The sequence below is a fragment of the Tupaia chinensis genome, unplaced genomic scaffold, assembly GCF_000334495.1.
Source record: "Tupaia chinensis unplaced genomic scaffold, TupChi_1.0 Scaffold145057_1, whole genome shotgun sequence".
In the NCBI taxonomy this organism is placed as follows: Eukaryota; Metazoa; Chordata; class Mammalia; order Scandentia; family Tupaiidae; genus Tupaia; species Tupaia belangeri.
In genome coordinates, this window is record NW_006204918.1 from 963,807 (window position 1) to 969,989 (window position 6,183).

The 6,183-nt window shown below is 42.6% G+C and overlaps 1 protein-coding gene across 3 annotated transcripts in view; it reads left to right on the plus strand.

Moving 5' to 3' along the window:
- The window catches only part of MSR1 (macrophage scavenger receptor 1), a 130,076-nt gene that overhangs the window by 71,242 nt on the left and 52,651 nt on the right, over positions 1 to 6,183 (plus strand). The window lies entirely within an intron of this gene.

Consider the following 6,183-nt stretch of genomic DNA (forward strand, 5'->3'; position numbering starts at 1 on the left):
CTGGGAGGCTATGGTAATAGTAGTAACTCTCACACACTAGAAGGCTCTATGGTAATATTAGTTACTCTCTCACATGCTGGGAGGCTCTATGGTAATAGTAGTAACTCACATGCTGGGAGGCTTTATGGTAATAGTAGTTACTCTGTCACACGCTGGGAGGCTCTATGGTAATAGTAGTAACTCTCACACGCTGGGAGGCTTTATGGTAATAGTAGTAACTCTCACATGCTAGGAGGCTCTATGGTAATAGTAGTTACTCTGTCACACTCTGGGAGGCTATTGGAATAAGAGAGAAGAGCTATTTTATTTACCTGCTGTGGGGCATGTGTTTGTGTGTGCGCATATGTGCATTTTGGGAGGATATTAAGTTTTCTAACAGCCTATTCATATTAAATGGTAAACCCTGACTCTTAACTTTTGAAGAAAATGAAATGCATTAGTCAGAGTCACCACATGAGGTTGTTCATAGTTCTAGGGATCGCTGTCTGTGTCACAGGTTCTAAAGAGTATGTGCAAAGGTAATTTTACATCACTTGTGAAGAAAAATATGATTATTGCACACTATACATACTTAGAAAAACCATACTACACCCCTAAAAATGTACAGTGATTGGGGGACCTGCAGGTGGTGTGGTGGTTAAGGTGCTGGATTTGCACATAGGCAACCACTGTTTGAGTCCCAGACCCAGCAGTTTGAAAATCACACCAGGCATGCATGTGTGCGTGCCCAAGATCCTGAGAGCAAAATGAAGGAGACGGGATTTCTCACTTTCCCTCTCTCTGTCTCTCTCTGTCTCTCTCTCATGAGTGCACTCACCTTATGGCAAAAACCTAAAACAAACAAACAAAAATCAATGATTATATGTAAATCTAAGTTTATAATTAAAAAAAAATCTTCCCATGGAATAAACTTACAAGTATCTAATTTTTAAGATATAAAAACTACATTAATGAATGGAAGAAATTGGATTCTATTTCTTATATAAACCTCACCTGGATTACATCTGTTTAAATGCACCGAAGCTATTGTAAATGCAAACATCGGCTAGAACATAGAGACTTACCTGTGCTGTCAGTCACTCTCGGTATTTTACTTAGAGGAAAATGGTTTCATATGATTTTCTCTATGTTGTAGTCTCCTTTGGAAGAAGATAATAGAAGCCACAAAAAAGAAGAGATCATGAGCTTTCTTTACTCTTAGACAAATAAGAATTATTTCATTTAACTTTATTTATTTATTTAACTTTGACCAGAGAGGGACAGAGTAAGAGAGTGAGAGAAAGAGAGAGAGGGAAAGTGAGGACGCAAGCTGCCAGGTCTGGGACTGGAACTACAGTAGTTTATGTGGGAATCCAGTGCCCCTAACCACCATGACACCTACTGTCTCCACTCTTAGGCAACAATTACATGATCATCATGTTACTATTGGCTAGAAATCAAACACCTTGCATGTCCCCCATGAAATTACTAATATGTTGCATGGTTTAAATATAATGAGAATGAGTTAGATCGCCAAAAACAATGTCTAAATCCTACATACTTCATCTTATGTTTTTTGTTTTTTGATTGTATAAGATGTTCTTCTTACTGATCGATGTATTGACCAGTCAGGTTACATCAGAAATGCTGTGTTTTATAAATGAAACACATGAACTTGACATTTACCTGACCTTCAAACCACTATGCTTTTAAAACAATACACAAAGTTTATATTTAAAAAGATTTTAAAAGCATTTTGAAAGACTGTGTGTGTGTGTGTCAGTGGGTGGTATTGGTATGCTTTTGAAAGTACTGCCAGGGAAAATTGTTTATATTTTTACATTCGTGTAGAAAGATTCTTTCTCTGTGACCAGCACTCGGCAAATCTTAATGTCACAGGCAGGAGAAGTGACTAGTCTTACAGCAGCTGCGGGAGCTGGCATTGTCAAAGGCCTGTCGGGCCCTCCATTACAAACCGCAGTCGTCAGGGCTTTATAACGCGACCATAAAGGTCCAGTCTCGGCTACAGTTTGCTGTGCAAAGCCTCATCTTGGGAGCTTCTTTTGCAGCTGTTTCTGAACTAGAAGCGTATAAAACAGGAAGAGGGATTTAAAGGTCTCAGCTTCTGTTAATGCCATGGCCAGATACTACTGCCATGGTTCTTTGATGCTTCCCATTAGTTTAGTCTTGTTCTGTTGGGATTGTTTATATGCACACATGGACGTGATCCAGTCCCCGCAAAATAAGCTTGCTATAGTTTCTGGGGAGATGAGCTGACTCTTCCAGGCTGTGAGATTGCCATTTAGTTTTATGCCTGTTCGAGTAGACATCTCTCCTAGTAGATTTTTCTCCCCCAATTGCTCTGTTCTGTTTTGTTCCTTACCAGGTGGCCTAACTGCCTCACACTTAATACGGAATTCAGGAAGTGAAGTGCATGATGGACAGTCACAGTACTTCTACTGTCTGACCACGTGATCTGATTAAGTCCCCTCTCTACAGTCAGCTGAGCCCTGTAAGCTCAGCCCGACAAAGTGAGACTCGTCTAGACTCACAGCCATGCCATGAGCATCTAAGAAACTTGAGCGGTTGTCCTAGTCATCCTAACTAATCGATGCATTAAATATATTTCAGTTATTACATAGGTACTAGGGTGATTATGGCTAGACTTGCTTAATCTCGTAATAATATAATAGAAACTCATTTCAGAGTGCTGTTTGCTTAAGAGCATGCCAAGGAGAATGACCTATCACCTTTCGTTCAACAATTACGGACTGAGCACTTTCTTTCTGCTTTGTATTTATAACACCCTGGGGAGTGGCTGCAAACGGGTGTAGAATCTCCTCCTTTATAGGGATTACAGTAATTTCGTAAAGGGGATGGATGTCACAATCAAGCACTTCTTATTTCATCTGAGATCCTCGGGGGGCTCAGTTTTAGGACTATTTCTCCATGGCAATAATGCTTTGGAAAAGCAACTTCCTTAGTTCCTAAAGGAACCCTTCCCAGTGGGGTCAAATAAAAGGTAGCGTGACTTATATACACGAGAGGGGCTACCTGTATCAGATGCCCTGAGAGAGGACTGACGGCTCCCCTGGCCTCAAGCTTTTCCTCATCAACCCGCGCTATGAGGGGTCTTCCAAAACTTGATAAAGAAATGAACATTATGGAAGACCCACGCATGGATTTCAAAACTTTTTTGCCCCAAGATACACTCATACTTCAATTCCATTTTCTATGAACTGTTTGAAGCCCCCTCACATTTACTTTTCTTACATAGATTTTCTACTGTCGGAATTATCCCTCAAGAGGAGAAAAAAATGTTCATCTTGCCTGTGGGTATTGGAAGACAAGTGATATTTTATTTGTCTTTATGTGTATGTATGTCTTTACCCTGCTGCTTTCTTTCCCCTGTCTGTGGCCCAGGGACGCCTTCCCTTCAGGCTTCCACCATGGCAGGATCCTAAATACACACTTCAGTGAAGGATGCTGCCCGTTACAGGCCGTTACCCTGTGCCTCAGGATGAAAACGGTTCCTTCCGGAGTTAGCAAGTTGTGCCCAGGCTTCCTGAAACGTCACTGCTGACAATGTGTAGGTCATTAAACAAAGTTAAATGTCGCAGGCTTCACCAAAGGATGCCGAGAAGAATGATTGTCCTGTGGAAGGGAAGGAGCAGGATGTGGAGGAGGGGGATTGGAGAAGGAGAGAAACTGACACTTTCAACGTGTTTGCTACATTCCAGGCGTTTTGCTAAGGCTTTCTCATCCATTGGCTCTCTGAGTGATCACACCAAACCAGTGCTGTAGGGACAGATAGCACACCCATTATACAGATGCACTAGAAGGTTGCTGATTTGCTTCAGGTCAGTGAGCAGCTGGGAAGTGGCAGGGCTGCCTTTGAACTTGGACAGGTGTTATCACAGAGCTGTGCTTAAGCAGTTGCTGGATCACAGAAAAGAGGCTGAACCATGGGCTGGGAAGCTCAGATGGCTGAATATGCATCAAACCAGCCTTATATATTATTTGATTTCTCCTGTCTTCTGGTCTTGTCTTTGCAAAATGATGGATTTGGACTGCATGGTATGTGTATTAGTTTATAATTGTGTTGCTAACAGAAATGCTGGAGACTGGGTAATTTATAAAGAACAGAGGTTTAGGAACCACTAGATAACGTAATGGTTACATCACTGGATTCCCACATAGTCAACCATGGTTCAAATCCTGAACTCAACAGCCTAAAACTCACACCAGGCATGTGTGCATGCATGCCCAAGATCCCAAGAGAAGAATGGAGGGGAAGGGATTGTGGAAATACATTGGGGATGATTTCTTGCTTTCTATCCTTCTCTCTCTCTCTCTCTCTCTCACCAGGGAATGCATACACCCTGTAGCATAAAATCTCCCTCTCTAAAAAAAAGTTTATTTGGTTTATGATTCTGTTGGCTGGAAATTCAAAAGGTGTGGGGCATTGCATTCTGGGTGACAGCAGAGAGGAACGTGGGCACATGCAGATAGAGAGAGGAAAAGGAAGCAGATTTTTCTGCTTCTCTGTCCATACCACACTCTCAGTCAATTGGATGGTGCCTTTCTAGGAGGTCCCACCCCTTAAAGGCCTCATGACCTCCCCAAGACATTGTACTGGGAACCAAATTTCCAGATCATGAACCTTTGGAGGGCAAACCACTATCCAAACCGCACTGTGCCTAATGTCTCTTTGAACCCCAGCATTGCTCACCTAAGAATCTGTGTAGATGAAGTGCTGATACTGCCTGCGGGTTAGAAGCAGATGCCAGACACTTTCCAGACCCTGGCCACAGATGATTGCAGAAAATTAGTTAATTGCCACCTTGGAAGTTCAGAGGTTTTCTAGAATAAAATTCAACAGTGGTGCTCACATTTTCAAACATAAACAAACTAAATTCTATAAGCCATGGAGAGCCTGCTTAAACATCACCCACAATAGAAGTCTAGTATTCACTGAATTTTTTTTTTGAGAGACTTTTGCTATAGGGTGCATGTACTCGCCCAAGAGACATAGAGAGACACAGACAGAAAGTGATTACTCACCTCCCATGGGGGATGGTCATGTGCAATCCTGTCTCTTCTTGGGATTTTGGGCACATATGCACATGCACCTGGCATGAATTCAAAGCCACCAGGTCCAGGACTCAAACTACGGTCAGTCAGGTGGGAGTGACGTAACCACTGTGCAATCGGCTGGTCCCACTATGCGATATCTCATGTGTTTTATTTATGGATTTATCTGTCCACCAATTAAAAATCTAACATTTTTTGGGGGGCGGGGGAGAGATTTTTCACTATAGGGCGCGTGCGCTCACCAGACAGACAGACAGAGACAGAGAGACAGAAAGCGAGAAATCACCCCCCAGGGGGGATGGTCACACCGCAATCCCTTCTCCTCCATTCTCCTCTCGGGATCTTGGGCACACACGTACACGCGCCCGGCGTGAATTTTAAGCCACCAGGTCCGGGACGCGAACCGCGGTCAACTATGTGGGAGTCCAGTGACATAGCCATTATGCTAACTGCTGGTTCCCAAAAATCTAACATAGTTAAGAACTGATTAGCTGTATTCTGAATGTGACTATAATGTACCCAACAAACCATCAGTGGAGAGACCCCTTCTGACTCCTCAGAAGTAAATGTCAAGGCACTTTCTGAAGTCGTAACCTACAACATTACCTTCGCTTCTGTGTCACCTTTCTCCTCCTCACACTGGAAGATCCACTTAGATAAGAATGCTAATGCCATGAGTGTCCAAGACTGACTGAGTAGATATTTGTTGAGTTAATGAGAAAATAGTAAGCATGGAAGTTACGTGTGTGTGGCACTCTATAAAGTGTTTTAAAATGTCTTTATGGGACCAGCAGATGGTGTAATGGTTACATCACTGGACTTCCACATAGGCAATCATGGTTCAAGTCCCAGACCCAGTGGCTTGGAAATCATGCTGGGTGCATGTGTGTGTGTGTCCAAGATCCTGAGAGAAGACTGGAGGGGAAGGGATTGTGACATGGTCATGCCCCCTGGGGGGTGATTTCTTGCTTTCTCTGTCACTGTGTCTGTCTCTCTTTCTGGAAAGTAAATGCCCTGAGGCAAAAATCTCTTAAAATATATTTTCAATGAGAGAACTTAGTATCAGTGTGGTTTTTTTTTTTTTTTTTTTTTTTTTTTTTTTTTTTTGGG